An 18073-nucleotide genomic window follows, 5' to 3' on the forward strand; every position below is an offset into this window, starting at 1 on the left:
ATTAGGTCAGACTCAACTAGGATAATCATCCTTGTAATTAGGTCAAGGAAGATAATTCTGTTCACAAAGACCTTCCTCTCTTGTGAAGCCAGACTCTACAAAGTGGACGTGGCTTCAGGATCAGAGAAAGACTGACAGAACCTGTGCTATGCAGATGACACAACCTTGCTTTCTGAAAACAAAGGGAATCTGAAGCACTTGCTGCAGAAAATAAAATACTGTAGCCTTCAATATGGATTGCATCTTAACATCAAGAAGACAGAGATTCTTGCCACTGGGCCAGTGGGCAACATCATGATAGATGGAGAAAGGATTGTAGTTGTTAATGATTTCATCTTGCTCGGATCCACCATCAGCACCTTTGGTACCAGCAGTCACTAGATCAGAAAACATTCTGCCTTGAGCAAGAATGTTGTCAGGGATCTCCCCACAGTATTGAATTTGCTTTCCAAATACTGAATAGCAATGAGGCAAGCTTGAAGACTAAGGTGTGCCTGATCCAAGCCATGGTTGTTTTAATCACTTGTTCTGTACCTGAGAGCTGGAAGATGACTAAGGACGATATAAGAAGAATTGACGCCTTTGAGTTGTGATGTTGAAGAAGAGTACTGAATAGCCCATGGACTGCTAAAGAATGATCAAGTATGTCTTTGAAAAGGTGCAGCCAACAGTGTTCCTTGGAGGCAAAGATATCAAAGCTTCATCTCTCATACTTTAGAAATATTGCTAGTAAAGGCTAGTCCTTGGTAAAGGATATCATGCTTGGTACAGTTAAGGGTCAAGGAAAGAGATGAAGACCTCCATCCAGAGAGAGGGACACAACAATAACTACAGCAATGAATTCTAAGGATAGAAGAGGATTCAGATGTGTTGTTTATAGGGTGCTATGAATCATTCCTGACTGCACCTAACAATAAGACAGTGTTAATACCAATTTTTCATTTTATTTCATCCTCAATAGTACCAATTTTAGAAAGCAGTTTATATAGTTGTTGCTGTTACGTGCCACTGAGTCAGAATGTATCACAGTTGACCTTCCAGGAGGTTTTCAGAGGCAGTAAAATTGTACAGGAGGAGTGTGTCCATCTTTATCCCAAGGTTGGTAGATTTTGATTGGTAATGAAACTCCTTCTCTGCTACACCATCACAACCTCCCTACCATAACTTAGTTGGTGTGGGTCATCTTAAAAGTCTATTTTACTCTGTTCAGTAATGGATTTGATGCTTTGTATATTCCACAACCTGCCTCTCCAAACGCTAACAGGAGAGAGATGGTAAATCATCGATATTTAAATCAGTCTTAGGTATGAAATTTTTGGTATAGATCCCGAAGCTGAACGCTGGCTCCACATCCAGAATGATTGTAGGGTTGGAAATAATGTTAAAGCATGGAGTGGGACACTTTTCACTGTCAGGGTAGGAGATAGCAGCTCACCAGGGAGTATTTTAGTGTCAGATGAGGGGAACTAATGAAAAATGTGTTTGTTTTCCATTCATCCTCTTCACTCTGCCATGGACACAATGTGACTGCTATCAATGACCTGCTTGCTACATCAGTGCAAAAGACGCTTTTCCCCTGCTTCTAAGTTAGGGAACATACTCACAGGTAAACCAGCATGTAACATCTTGTTCTTATCTTTCTATTCAAGAAAATGTAATTTAAAAATAAACATTTTAAGGTGTTTAATTAATGCTTGCCCCTCAAGATACCTCCTTTCCAAACATGTATGTGAATGTATCTCGTATTCTGAAATCACAATTTCATTACGATTTCAAGGAAGAGTATTTATGTGCTGATTCATTATGTGTGATCCACTCTTGACAGTAGAAAGAATTTAAAAAAGACTTTCACTTTAGTACAAATGTTCTATCATGCTCAGTCTACACAATGACATTTGCTTTTAGCTGGTTATAAGCTGATTGATTTCTCTGAGAACTTATAAGCTAGTCAAATTTTCTGAAACTTTTCTAGTTACTTCTAAAGCTTGAAGAATTAGTTTTGCTGTGTTTAACCTACTAAAACTTATTTGAACAGAGAAAAAAGGATGATGCAACAAAGAATATTGAAATTACTTTTGCAAGTTTTATAAGAGGTAAACCACCAAATAAATGCAAACTAGCCATGATTTCTTCCTCCTATAACCACAGACAAATGCAATGGCTTTTCAGGTGCGCGGCACCTTTCATTCGTGTCCAGAAAGAATAGAGTGTAACTTTCATCCCTACCTTTGCGGGGTGATCTCATACCTCCTCTTTTCTCTTTCCAATTTTATCATAATGGTGTGAACGGCACATAACTTCCCTCGAGACCTCATAGATGCTACACACACTTTCTTACAAACTTGAAAACACTTGAGCTGTCTACTTCAAAAATAAGAACAAATAATTACTTGAAATGAAACCAATATGGGAGGCATTAAACAATGCTATTCTTTTGGGACTTAATGCAGTGACTCATTCAGTATTTCTGAAAGTATTTACTGAGGTACTATGATCCTGTACTACTTAGTGTTTTTAAAATCAGAATCATAATAGCTTTTAAAAATCAGAATGATAATGGGATCCAGTAAAAAAAGACATTGACCTCACGTTGACCTCGTGCCCCTAGTGAGTTTACATTCTAGTATATATTATAATGTAATGTCATTGTGAGTACAGTTAAGAAGTAGAGAGTGTTCCTAGTTTGCAGAAATGGTTCAGTTCCTAATTGCAAGCTTGAATGTTTGAGTTTACTCAGGAATATATTGGGGGAAAAAAAGATCTGAAACCCACTTCTAAGAAGTCAGATTTTGACAACTCTCTGGAGGGACAATTCAATCAAAGGGTATATTTCACAACAATTATAATCTGCACTCCAGTAAAATAAGTACTGTTGGCTCTTTAAAGCTTGTGAGCTATTATCTAAGACTTTCATCGAAAGCAATACAGGAAGAAAGAAACCAAAAACTCAAAGAAAAGATAAGATTACATGAAGCACAATTTATCCAACCTGAGATCAAATGATGTTCATCAACCAACGCTGACAATTCTGAGCGGAGTTATAGCTGCTGTTAGGTGCCATCAGGGCAACTGTGACTCTCAGCAGGGCTATGAACGACTGATCTAAATCCTGCTCTATCGGGTGCCATCCTCCCCATCCCTGATGTACTTGAGCCCACTGTTCCACACTGCCCAGTATTGCAGTCACTGTGCCAATGCATTTCATGGAGAGTCTCCTTTCTTTGTTCTTTTTTCTGACTATCCACAGTACTCAGTGTAATATTCTTTCCCAAGGAACAGTCTCTCCTGGCAACATACCCCAAATATGTTAGACAAAGTTTCTCCAACCTCCCCTTTAATGAGTGTTCTGGCCCAACTTGTTCCAAGATGTATCTGTTTGGGGTGTTTTTTGTTGTTTGGTATTTTTTTTTTATTTTTAATATGGTCTTTTGTTGTTGCTGTGGTGGTTTATATCCAATCCACGGGATGTTCGGTGCTCTTTTTCAACACCACGGTGGAAAGGCATCAATTCCCCTTCTGTCATCCTTATTCATTGCCCAACTCTCAGATGCTTAGAAAGTGATGGAACAAACTATGGCCTGCTTCAGGCACACTGTATCTTTAAGCTGACAACATTGGTCCTTAGTGATTTGGAGAGATGACTGACAGCAGACATGCCCCATACGGTATGACTCCTGATCTCCTAACTGCTGGTACCAAGGGTGTTGACTGAATCCGAGTACGATGAACTAGTTGATGACTTCAATCTTTTTTTCTGTCTATTGTTATGCTGCCTATTGGTCCAGTGGTGAGGATGTTTGTCTTCTTGATGTTGAAATTTAATGCACGTTGAAGGTTGTAGTCTTTGTTCTTCTTCATTATTTCAACTCCTACTCTCTTCCAGCAAGCAAGATTGTGTCATCCCAATAATTCAGGTTGTTGAGAGTCTTCCTCCAATCCTGATGCCACATTCTTCTTCACAGAGTGTGGTTCCTCTAATGATTTGCTCAGCATACAGACTGAATAGATATCGAGTAAGGATACAACTCTGACATACGTTTTTTGGGTTTTTTTTGCAATTTTAAAACATTCAGTGTGACCTTGCTCTGTTCAGGCAACAGCTTCATCGTTTAGATATAAGTTTTATATAAACACAAGTAAGTATTTTGAGATTCCCATTCTTCTCAATGTTAGTCCTAGCTTGTCACGATCCACAGAGTCAAATGCTTTGCTTAGTCAATAAAACGCCAATAGACATTCTTCTGTTATTCTCTGCTTTGAGCCAGGAATCATCTAACTTCATGGAAATGAACTGATGTTTCTACCTTTCCCTGTAAGATCTTGTTTTTCCAAGTACTGGTCCCTCTTCACAACATGTTCAAATTGTATGATACACAATTTTGCCATCCTTGCCTTTAAGAAGCACTATGGTTGTATTTCTTTCAAAACAGATTTCTTTATTCTTTTGATTGTTATTTGTTGTTATATGTTGTTGAGTTGTAACCAACCCATAGACCAATACCACATACAGGAACCATCAATTCTTCTTTGATATTCATTATCAAAATTTCTTATGTATACAAAACAAGCAAGTCTGTCTTGAAGAGAGCAAAACGAAGTTTCTCCTTGGAGGCTAGGATTTTGAAGCTCCACCTCACATACTTTGGGCATATGGCGAGGAAAGACCAGTCCTTGCAAAACATCATGCTTGGAAGGGCAGAGGGACAGCATAGGAGAGGAAGACCTCAGATGATATTAATTGATACAGTAACTGGAGAAATGGGGGTCAGTGTGTCAGAATTACTGAGACTGGCTCAGAACAGGGCAGGGTTCACAGATATATTGTACATAGGGTCACTATAGTTCCCAGGTGACTCAAAGACACATAACAACAACAATTGAAAATAGCATGGCTTACATCAGGTTCACTTTAAGTCTATAAATGGATATCCTTATTCTTTGGAACTTTGGAGAAGTTTAGAGGTCTTTTCCATCAGATTTTTCCAATTCAAGATTTCTTCTGATTTATTAACTGATGTTACCTTGAATGTTGATTGTGGCTCCAAGTGAAGTGAAAATGTTGACCATTTCAAACTTTTCTATGTTTTTATGATGTGGCCTCTTGATCCAGTGGTGAAGATTTTTTGCTTTCTTGGTGTTGAAATGCAGCCCATATCAAGTTCCTTACCGTCCATCCTAAGTGTTTCAAGACTTCTTGGCTTTGCGCTAGTAAGGCTGTGTCATCTGCATAGTGCAGGTCATTGAGGAGTCTTCCTACAATCTTGATATGGTATTCTTCTTCATATATCCAGCTTTGACAATAAATTGCTTAGCATACAAATTAAATAGATATGGAAAAGGATACAACCCTGATGCACTCCTTTCCTCATTTTAAACCAATGCAGAGAAGATGCCTAAATCATGAGGTTATACAATTTGATGAGGGAAGGGGGTGTGAAGGAAATTGGAAGAATCTGGTCTGAAAAACAATGTGTTCAAACTTTGTAAATAAACTACTGTACTAAATTTTTTTTTAAAAATTGTTGTCATGATAGTCAATAAGGAATATTGAAGAAAGAAAAGGTCCAAGAGTGTCCATTTCTGTAGTGAACATCAGTAGTTTACAAAGTGGGTCATTACCATCAGATTTCATTTGTCTCGATGACAGAAACATCTCCTAGTGACCCTGAGTATACTAGATCACACTATCGATGAAAGTTAAGAACATGGAAACATCAAGAGACACTAGACACATTGGCCTTGAATAAAGAAATGAGGCTAGGTAAAAATATTAGGGGCCACAAATATTAGAGAGACCACAGAGTGGGGACCAGAGGAACTCACAAGAAAGCTGTTAAGAGGGTTAGAAATCACTTGGTAAGGTATCATCAGATATCATGGCAAGTTTCACAGCCAGGGCAAGAACCTTGGTTTTCAATCTAAGTGACTCAGGAAGAGATGAGAAAGTTTGGTCAGGAAGGTACAATAAGTAGACTAATATTTTGAAAGGATGTATTAGCAGGGAAATTCATTAGTAGACTAGAGAGAAAAGCAGAGATAAAGAAGGTGAAAAACAATCTAGCTTGTTTGAATTTGTATTAGAATTTTGTATATAAACAAATGAAAAGAAAAAGTCAACTTGGGGAGGAGAAAGGGAGGGAGGGGGATAAAATGTGCAACAATGAATGAATGAATATCTAACTTTTTGTTAAAATTATAATTTAAAAAATTTTAAAAAAATAAAAAGAAAATGTGTTTTACCCCGTTAAATTGAATTATGGCCATTTCCCACTTAGGTGGTATAGAGAACTCTGGTGGTCTAGTTGTAAGAAACTGTGCTGCGATCCCAAAGGGGCATGAGCAGTCTCCACTGCTGTGATTTGCTGCCTCTGAAAACTGACTGAAGGGTCCATGGACTTAGTCACATTAAATTTACTGTACACTTGGACATCAAAATTTTGCTGTATACTAAATAAACATGGATTTCAGATTTTTCTGGAAAAAAAAAATAAATCCAATACATGCTCACAGTGCAGCTAAAGCATTGCTGGATGCTTAGAGTCAAAACAAGGCCTTGTTTACTGAAATATGGAAGTTCGTGTGAGGATAAAGTTCAAAGTTGCTATGTGGTTCTAGGAGGACCCAGGGATAGGATCAAAAGTTCTGTTTTGGCTTTTAAGATACGAGATCTCTGTTATAGTTCTGAGAAGAGATGGCAGGTGGACCAAAATGTCTGGAGTTCATTGAGGTCAGAACTAGAAATATAAAAATGTGAGTCATCTCCTGATAGATGGTGTTTAGTCTGTGAGACAGGATGAGATCACCAGGTTTGAGAGAGAAAAGGAAAGAATCCAGCACAGGACCCTGGGAGTTCCCACATTTCAGTGGAGAGGGAGATATAGACAGAGACAAGGAGAAGGAAGAAGACAGAGCAGAAAGGCAAGGGGTAGGGAGGAGACAGAAGATGCCATACAGCTTCTCATGGCAGCCAGTTTGCTACCTTGAATCCCTCATCAAATAGACTTTTTTTGATCTACAATTAGAAGCAGGACTGATTTCTTATGTGTGTCTTCTGCAGAGAAACTCAGAATTGAAGTTGAAACCAAATCACTTCTGTGATAAATAATGATTCATTTCTAAAATCCCCATTACAAGCTGTAGTTTTACCACATGAAATCAATTCTGCAAACGCCAAATGTCAAAATTAACTATTAAACATAGAATGTGTTCTAGGGTTATAGTTAAATAGTTAACAACGTGTGTGACATTACGGGAGGAGGGGGGAGAAAAGACTGTAAAACTACTTCAATTACCAGAATACACGCAAGCCAAGGTGATAACTTTTAATTAACTGATTGTTTTGATTTTAATTAAATGTCTCAGCAACCTGAAGAATTACTAGGGGAAAATTATTACATATCTGTATTTTCAGCACAATCTTTTTCTCTGAACTTCACATCTATATTCCCAAATTCTTTTGGATTATCTCCATCTGGATAACGTAATGGCAAGCTTTAAATTCTGCAGTGCGCAAATGGAGAATGACATTTTCACTGACACAGTTATTCCTCTTTGATGTCTTAATCACAACAGAATTTAGTCTGATGTGGTGCTGAAAGACGAATCTGCTAGTTTGGAAGACACTGTACAGGAGTCACAACAAATGAAGTCAAATGTGGCAACAATCATGAAGACAGTGCCCGAATGGCAACATTTTATTCTGTCATTCATTAGGTTAAAATAAGTTTGATGGCAACTAACGACAGCAAGCCAGAGTGCCCCTTGGAGCTTTGCCTCACATACTTTGCTCATGCTGCTAGCAATTCCTTGGAGAATTGCATCATGCTTGGAAAGATGGAGGGTCAGCAAAAGACCCGAGGAGATAGACTGACACAGTGACTGCAGTGATAGGCTTGAGTATGTCAGAGATTGTGAGGACGGCACAGGTGGGACAGGGTCCAGATGAGCTGTACTCAACCCACAACACCTAACAACAACAACAACAACAAATATTCCTTCATCTGAGATATTTTGCATACTCTTTGGAGATTGGCAGTACGCACGCCATAAGAAGTGACACCCTAGACCACGAGATGAGACAATAACATCTTTACTGATGTAACCAAACTCTGGAAATAGTACTGAGACCCATAGTCCTCTTTCCCTACCATTCTAAATTGCTATCAGGCTGCTACTTCACAGTTGGTAACATGAGATGTCAATAGAAGTCGAGGAGAATACACTAGATACCAAGGGTTTACCTTAAAAATTTGAGTTCCCTGATACAAACTTTCTTGCCCACCCCACCACCAGTAGATTAATTAGCAATTTAAAGTTCCATTCACCCTTTGCTACTCCGGGGTAAGGATTCAAGAATAAGATTAGTTCAGTTACAAAAAACATGTGATTCACAGTGTCCTTACTTAGCTGAATGGTAGTGAGTACATTTTCTGTGCTTCTTTACAGCAGGAAACTCAGTTCCTGAAGAAAAATTATGTCAACATACCTCTGAACAGCTCTTCTTTTTTCTACTGCTTTCCACTGTGGTCTCTAATAATTTTTAATTAGTTCTATGGCTTCTTAAATTTCTTAAATTTGTCCATGTCTCCTATTTTTCTGGACCAAATTAGTACTACTTCCTCTGATCTTCTACTCTATACCTACTCAGAATCATCTTCCAGATATTGATTGAAAACATTCTTTTCTTACCATAGTTCCTGACTTAACTTTCTATCTTGGTTCCTAAAAATGTTTGATTGGCACTTTTCACCTCTACTGGATACCAAGAGGAGTGGTTCTTAAATAGGATTCCCAAAACATCAGCAGTAGAAGCCCACGGAAATTTATCTGAAATGCCAGTCTGAGTACTCCACCAAAGAGCTGCTAAGTAAGAAACTCTGTAGGTTTTCTAGGCTCAGAAATCTATCTCCTACTTTAGGATGATTTCATCTCACATATTTTATCCACGTAATCAGGAGGGTCTAGTCCTTGAGACGGGTTTGGAACAGAATAGGATCAAAGAAAAAGGAAGACTTCAGAGATGAATTAGAGACACTGACTACAACAATGGGTTGAGTATGCTAGAGATTGCAAGAATAACACAGAGCAGGCAAGACTTTGATCTCTCTTGTATCTAGTGTTGTTATGTTGTTGTCAACTCTACAACACTATCATTTAATAACAACAATATTTAATTAACAACAAAAGCATCTAATATGATGGCCCCTAACAATAATATTTTATGAGATGATATCTCCCAGTTCATTCTTAGTTTCAAGATTTTTTTTTTGGGGGGGGGTCTGAGATTTTTCACATAAGTTTTAGAAAAAACTTGATTATACCTGAGAACATTTGTCCTGGAAAGGGTTAAACCGGGTGGCTCCTTGGAGGCAAGGATTCTGAGGCTCCGTCTAACATACTTTGGACATGTTGTGAGGACAGACGGTCCTTGGAGAGGGACATCGTGCTTGGGAGGGTGGAGGGACAGCGCAGGAGAGGAAGGCCCTCTATGAGGTGGATTGATTCAGTGACTGGGATAATTGGGATGGGAGTGTCAGAGACAGTGCGATTGGCACAGGACAGAGCGGAGTTTAGGGCTGTTGTACATAGGGTCGCTTTGAGTCGCAAGCAACTCGACGGCACATAACACCAACAACATACCTCAGAAAAATACATTGTTCAAATTTCCACACAAATCATAATAAAAGTATAAATAGATTTAGAAATAATTGATATCTTTACTACGTTGAATCTTTCCATTCATGAACACAATTTATCTACGTATTTATGTCTTCTTTGATTTTTTTAATACATATTTCATAGTTTTGGACATACAGCATTTATGTTTGGTTTATTTATACTTATGAATTCCATTTACTTTTGATGGACTATATGAGATCATGTTCTAAATTCAGGTTTCCATGGGTTCACTGTTAGAATATGCTGCTATTGTTACTGTTAGATAGTGTTCAGTCAGAACTGATTCATCAGTGACTCTCGGGTGAGCTTTCAGAGGCTGTAAATCACACTGGAGGAGACCGCTTGTCTTCTAGAGGAGCCGCCAGTGGACTCAAAGTGCCTGTTTTGGGGTCGTCAGTGCAACTCTTTACTATGAAGCCGCCAGAGCTCCCTGCTATGATATAAAAGCATTTTTGCTTGTTTGTTTCTTGATCTTGTATCAAAAAAAATCTGTCTAAAATCATGTATTGTTAAAATTTATTTTTTATAAAACAATTTTATATTAATATATTATTTTTTAAATATTAATATATTATTTGAGAATGGAGTTTTACAGTTATCAACACAGTACTCAAGTCCCATAACAACATGAATTCCACTTACCTTTTCAAACATATTCCTAACATTTGGCTTCATTTAACTTCCTATCCTAATAATGTTTTCATGTTGTGGTCAGAGACCTTCTTGTAATGAGTTTAGTGCTGATCAAAGGGAAAAAATACAACCACAAGATAGGAGGATCACACAAGAAACTATTTCTTTGAGTAAACACATCGATAGCTGCATGCAGGAGATTGTCCCCACAGGCAGATGTCTTCGAGAGGTAAGGGATGCAAGTAGCCACCAGAAAAGGTAGAAGAAGAGGGCAATGAAACACCCAAATCTGACACTCATTGACTCATTGTCATCAAGTAGGCATTAACTCATAGCTGACTCCTTATTAGATTTCTGAGAATGTATATTGAACAGGAGGAGATTGCCCATCCTTCTCCTGTAAAGCTGGAGGTGGATTTGAACTGCCAGAAAGATGCATCAGTTGGGTCAGCCGTACAGGTTTATACACCTCGGATATATTAGCAGATGCTGAGCACATAAATGAATACACATATACTTATTTGGATTATTTTCAAAACAGTTCTATGTGTCCAAATTTGAATTTGTTGGCAGCAGGCTTTAAAAAGCTAATGAGTCTCTGACTGCAAGACAGGAATGAACATCCTGTGACTAATACAAGAGACCATCCTCTTTGATTCGTTTATACAATGCGTTTCCATCATCACCATTATTTTATACTGATTTATTAACAAAGTTTGGATACACTGTATTTCACAAAAAATCCTTTCCATTTCCTTCACCCCTCCACTCACTGGATTTTGCAACCCTATGATTAGAACCCTTCCCACTCCTGCCCGTCCTCACCAGGCTGCTTCCACCCTCCCTCCAGGGATCCACATACTCATTCTATAATAATGGTTTTATCTAGCATTTGTCCTGTGGGACTGAGTTAGTTCACTCAGCATAATGCCCTCCAGTCCCTCCCAAGTTAGGTAGTAATTTACAAAACTATTGTTCCTGTGTGCCACATAGTATTCCATTGTATTACTGTGTACATAAAACAATGGTTAACAGAATTGAAGAACACTATAAACAGTACAACAGTGGTAGGAGATTTCAACACATAACTATCACCAAAAGATAGGTCAACTCAAAAGAAACAAAGATGCAGAAGACCAAAACAACAATATCAGCCAACTCAAACTTGTAGATGTATTCAGGGAACTGCATCCAACTAAAACTCAATTGACTTTCTTCTCAAGTGCACATGGTATGTTCGCTAGAATCAATCACGTATTAGGACACCAACCAAGCCTCAACAAATTGAAAAATAAACACACAAAAAAACCACACAACAACAAAAAAAACACTGAAATAATACAAAGTGTCTTCTCAGATCACCATGCCATAAAACTAGACTAGAAACTAATTAAAAGACAGTAAAGCTTACAAAATCATCCATGTGGAAGCTAAGTAACTCTCAGCTAGAACATGATTATGTTATAAAAGAAAAAGAATGGAAAAAGTTCCTTGAAACAAATGAAAATACCAAAACCTCTGGAATACAGCTAAGGCAGTCCTCAGGGAGTTCATAGCGATAGGCACATACATAAAAAAAGAAAGAAAGAAGAAAAATCAATGATCTAACACAACACAATCATCAGACAGAAAAAGAACAACACTCTAATCCTACAGCCCCTACAAGAAAAGAAATTATTAGGAGAAGAGCTGAGATCAATGAGACAGAAAACAGAAAAACAATTGAAACCATCAATAAGACTAGGAGCTGGTTTTTTAAAGAGTCAGTAAAATTGACTAACCATTGGCAAACTTAACAAAAGAAAAAATATAGAGAAGACACAGATAACTTGATTAAGAAATTATAGAGGTGACATCAAAACAGACCCAGACGAAATTATATCAATAATATTGGAATGCTACAGAAAAGCTATACTCTGATAAATTTGAAAATCTAGAGGAAATGGACAAATTGCTTAAAACTCATGCCCTATCCAAATTGATAAGGACAGATTTGGAACAACTGAAGATATTTTAAAAGGTATAGTCCTAGGCTTCTTCTAAATCCAGCCTGCACTTCAGGTAGTTCTCTGTTGATGAGCTGTACTGACCATTTTTTGATTAATCTTCAGCAGAATCATGCTAGCGTGTGATATCAATGATATTGTTCAATAATTTCTACACTGTCTGATTGCCTTTCTTTGGAATGGGAACAAATATAGATCTCCTCCAGTCAGTAGGCCAGGTGGTTGTCCTCCAGATTTCTTGGCACAAATTGTGAGCACATCCAGGGAAGATTCTGTTTGTTGAAATATGTCAATCGTTATACCATCAATTACTTGGGCCTTGTTTTTTGCCAATTTTGTCAGAGCAGCTTGAACTTCTTCCTTCATCACCACAGGCTCTTGCTCATATGTTGTTTCATTAAATTCTGTGTCCACCAAGTCCTTTTGGTACAATGACTCTGTATACTCTTTCAATCTTCTTTTAATGCTTCCTGGATCGTTTAGTATTCTGCCTAAATAATCCTTAAGTATTGCAACTCAAGCTTTGAATTCATTCTTCAGTTCCTTCAGATTAAGAAATGCTGAGAGAGTTCAACCCTTTTGATTTTCTGACACCAGTAATACACTGTCTTTCTGTGCTGCCCTCTGGTATCTTCTGTTCAACTTCTTCATATCTTATATCTAATGTCAGATGGATCTTGGCTAGATGGATCTTGGTTGAAAGCAGAGACTACCAGAGGAATGACTATCTGTATTTCATTGACTATGCAAAGGCATTTGACTGTATGGATCACAACAAACTGACACTGAGAAGAACATGAATCCCAGAACACTTAACTGTACTTAAGTGAAACTTATACTTGGGCCAGGAGGCAGTCATCAGAACAGAGCAAAGAAACACTGAATGGTTCAAAATTGGGAAGGGTGTGCATCAAGGATGTTCCCTATCTCCATATCTTTTCAATCTATATGCAGAACACATTATCCGGGAGACTGGGTCTATGAGAAGTGTGGCATCAGGATTGAAGGAAGACTCATCAACAATCTGCATTATGACATCTGCAGATGACACAACCCTGCTTGCTGAAACTGAGGAGGACCTGAAGCACTTATTGCAGAAGGTCAAGGACTGCAGCCTTCAATATGGATTGAAGCTCAACACCAATAAAACAAAGATTCTCACCACTGGGCCGATTGGCAGCATCATGATAGATGATGAAGAAATTGAGATTGTTGACAGCTTCAGCTTACTTGGTTCTGCAATCAACACTGTTGGTAATAGCAGCCAGGAAATTAGAAGATGAAATGCATTGGGAAAGTCTGCTGTCAGAGACCTATCCAAAGTACTGAGGAGCAATGATGTCAGTCTGGAAACTAAGGTGCACCTGATACAGGCCATGGTCTTTGCCATTACTTGCTAGGTGTCAGAGAGCTGGAAAATGATTAGGGATTATCGAAGGAGAGTTGATATCTTTGAGCTTTTATGCTGGAGAAGAGTATTAAATATACCATGGACTGCTAGGAGTACAAACTAGTTCATTGTGGAGAGGGTTAAACCAGGCTTCTTGGAGGCAAGGATTCTGAAGTTCCATCTGACAAAATTTGGACAGATTGCATGGTGGGATCAGTCCTTAGAGAGGGACATCATGCATGGGAGGGTGGAGTGACAGCCCAGGAGAAGAAGGCCCTCTATGAGATGGATTGACTCAGTCACTGGGGTAATGAGGACAGGAATGTCAGAGACAATAAGATTGGCAAAGGATAGAGCAGGGTTTAAGGCTGTTGTACATAGGGTCGCTATGAGTTGAAAATGACTCAATGGCACATAAAAACAACAACATAGTCCTAGGCCTCATCCTAAAGTATACAGAGGTAGCTTGAAAACTTTCATTTCCTCTCATTGTGATATTTATGATGACTTTTAAAACATTGTGGTTTGAGAATGATGGACTTCTGTCCTAGCCAAACAAGGAATACTTATTTATCTGGACACATACCTACTTTGTGGATGTCAAATTTGCTCATGGATTTCCTCTTTGCCTACTCAGTCAAGACTTAATGCTTAAATACATCCAAATTTTTCTTGTCCTACACCCTTGACCTTATTCTCCTACCTTATCTGACCTAAACTTATTGTCTGAATTAAATGACAGCACTGATTTCTTTCTTCCTGTACTTAGGAAATTACCTTGTTGCTAATAATAGTGAGCCCTAATGATTGAATGGGAAGGTGCTACCCTGCCAACCTAAAGGCGCATGGTTGGAATCTACTAGCAATTTTCCAGGAGAAAGAGGGGCAGTCTCTTCCCATGTGATTTGTTGTTGTTGTTGTTGTTGTTGTTGTTGTTGTTGGTTGCCTTCAAGTCAAGCATAGCTCATAGTTAGCCCCATGAACAGAAGGCCTGATGCCCCTATATAATTAACGACATTTATCAAAGTTCATAGAGTTTCTGGAGGCATGTTGTTTAGGAAATGGATGTCACTCCCACTTCCACACCTGCCATAGTATGTTATTGTTGTTATGTGTCATTGAGTTTGCCTGTGATGTATAGCAACCCTATGCACAACATCTCTGAACCCTTCCCTGTCCTGAGCCAGTCTCACTAATTGCAACACACCAACCTCCATAGCTCCAGTTAACTGTATCAATCCATCTCACCCGGGGTCCCCCTCTCCTGCACTGTCTGTCCTTCCTTCAGAGCATGATGTCCTTCTCCAAGGACCGATCTCTCTCCTGGACACATGCTCAAAGTGAGTGAGGCGGGGCTTCAAAATCCTCACCTCCAAGGAGATACTTGGTTTTACCCTTTCCCAGACAGACCTATTTGTTTTCTTGGCTGTTCATGGTATGTTCAATACTCTTCTCCATCACCACAACTTGAAGGCATCTATTCTTCTGTCATCCTTAGTCATTATCTAACTCTCTGAAGCATAACAAGTAATTGAGAAGACCATGGCCTGGATTAGGTGCACCTTTGTATCGAGACTGACATCGTTGCTCTTCAACACTCTGGAAAGGTCCATGAAAGCAGATTTTCCCAATGTAATTCATCTTTTGATTTTCTGACTTCTGGTGTCAAGAGTGTTGATTGTGTAGCTGAGCAAGCTGTAGTTGTTAACAATCTCAATAACTTCTTCATCTAACATGGTGCTGTCAATTGTCCAGTGGTGATATCTTTGTCTTCTTGATGTTGAGCTTTAATCCATATTGATTTACTGTGCTAAATAACCACTGCAAGTTGGGCTATGAGTTAGTTCAGGTTGGAGAGCAGAAAACATATCAATAAATTTGACTAGTTTAGTTGACTACAACAGAACTATCACAAATGAGCTACTTTAATAAACAAATTTTTCTCACAAAATTACAGATGGAGACTCCATTCAGTTTTTATTCTGAATCTAGGGTTCCAGGTCTAGAATAATATTTTCTCAGATGTTGTTGTTAAGTGCCATTAAGTCAAGCACTACTCAGAGCAATTCCATGAACATATGACTTGAACCCTGTTCTAGAACTATCATCATTTCTTTAAATTCATAGTTTCCAGAGGCATGTTGTTTAGGAAGTGGATGTCATTCCTGCTTCCAAGCTTGTCTTAATCTGGAAGCTCCACCAAACACTGTCTACCATGGGAAACCATTATGGCATTTGATACACCAGTGGCACAGCCTTCAGAGGCTCAGAGTATATTATTAATATATTCTTCTTAGAAACCCTGCAATATACAAGGGTTTTTTCCATCCTATATACACATCCATTTATCTTTTTTGTTTAGAGAAGTGGCTTTTATTTTATTTTTTAATGTTATATTGTGCCTTGAAAAAAGTTGGTTTTCCATTCAATCATTTGCACCTATTTTATTTTATAACATGAATTACAAACTCCACATTACAATAGCATTCTTTTCACTGCTTCCTCATGAATCTAGTTTCCATTCATCCTTCTTTCCCATACCTCCCTGCTTCCTGAGATCTATCCATAGGCAAATACTGCCTTTGGTTTTTGTATGACTGAGTTTTCCAGGGATTACAAGCCTCATCAGTGTTAACATTAACCTTAGAAGTCTGTCTGTTGTTGTTGGTCTGAAAGCTGAGTCACATGGATGTGTTTACCTCAAGGCTCAGATGATTAACAAAGGTGATGCTCTCCCAGGTCCTGCTGCTCTCCATTAGACCAGCAATCCTGGTCCTTTGTGTGACTTTCAGTTTCGTTCTACATTTTTCTCCCATGCTGCCCAGGGTCCTCTTGTGTGATCGCTTTTACAGGAGTTAGGGATGGTGGCTACAATACTATCTGGTTCAGGTATCAGGATACTGAAAATTGAAAGCTGCGTGATCCAGTGGTCTATTGCTCTCATTGTTTCTGTACATTTTTGCTCCCCCTCTCTTTTTATTTCTCATACCGAGTGACACTAAATTACATTTTATATGACCACTTTCAAACTTTTAAAATGCCAGTGGCTACACATCAAAGTAGGATATTACTCTCTTCTCCTTGCCACTTGATAGCCATTTCTCCTCATGCAGCCTCAACATCACTGAAACATGCTGGTAAAAAGTCAAAGCAAATGGATTTGGCTACACTGGATGCCTGGTGACAAGGGCTGCTTTTAACTCTAGCAAAATGGATGGTGTCGCCATCAATGACCACTTCATTGATCTCAACTGTATGATTTATATGTTTCAGTATGATTCCACCTGTGCAGTGACATTGTCAAGGCTGACAATGAGAAGCTTGGCATCAATGGGAAAGTCGTCATTATCTTCCAGAAGCGAGATCCAGCCAACATCAAAGGAGGCTGATACTGCAACAAAGTCTGTTGCAGAGTCTACTGCTATCTTCACAACCTTGGAGAAGGCTGGAGCTCAACTGAAGAGTGATGTCAAAGGGATAATTTTCTCTGTTCCTTCTCCTGATGTCCCCATGTTCATGATGGGCATGAACCCTAAGAAGTACAACTCCCTCAAGATTGCAAGCAATGCCTCCTGCACCGCTAATGGCTTGGGACCTCTGACCAAGGTCATCCATGACAACTATGGCATCATAGAGGGACTCATGACCACAGTCCATGCCATCACTGGCATCCAGAAGACTCTAGGTGACCCCTTCAAAAAGTTGTGGCATGATGGCTGTGGAGCTGGCCAGAACATCATCTCTGCATCTACTGGTGCTGTCAGGGCTATGGGCAAGGTCATCCTTGAACTGAATGGGAAGTTCAATGGCATAGTTCTACATGTATCCATACTTAAAGTATCAGTCATGGATCTGATCTACTGTCTGGAGAGAGCAGCCAAATATGATGACATAAAGAAAGTAGTAAAGGCTTCAGAGGACCCTTCAATGGCATCCTGGGATACACTGAAGACTAGGTTGTCTCCTACATCCTTAACAGTGACACCCACTCTTCCACATTTGATGCTGGGGTTGGGCTGGAATTGCACTGAGTGACCACTTCATCAAACTCGTTTCCTGGTATGACAATGAATTTGGCTACAACAGAGTAGTTTAAGTTCCACGTGACCTACAAAGAATAAGAGCTCATTGGATCACCAGCTTTAGCAACAGTGCTGAAAAAGAGAGAGAACCTCAACTGCTGTGAAATCCTTGCCCCAACTTGATCCCCCCAACATACACTGAGAATATTACATCCTGGACACAGTTTCCATACAGACTCTCAGAGGAAGGGGACGGGCTTTCAGAGCCTATCAATAAAGCACACCATACTCAGATGAAAAAAAAGGATACAGAATATCGTTTTTGTTGACTATTATGTCAATAG

The 18073-nt window shown here is 38.9% G+C and overlaps 1 pseudogene; it reads left to right on the forward strand.

Annotated features, from left to right (window-relative positions):
* Positions 1 to 17803, forward strand: part of LOC102858648 — a 32124-nt pseudogene extending 14321 nt beyond the window's left edge.
* Positions 17804 to 18073: the final 270 nt, after the last annotated feature.

Source organism: Elephantulus edwardii, unplaced genomic scaffold (assembly GCF_000299155.1).
Source record: "Elephantulus edwardii isolate Elephantulus edwardi_28Jun2011 unplaced genomic scaffold, EleEdw1.0 scaffold00112, whole genome shotgun sequence".
In the NCBI taxonomy this organism is placed as follows: Eukaryota; Metazoa; Chordata; class Mammalia; order Macroscelidea; family Macroscelididae; genus Elephantulus; species Elephantulus edwardii.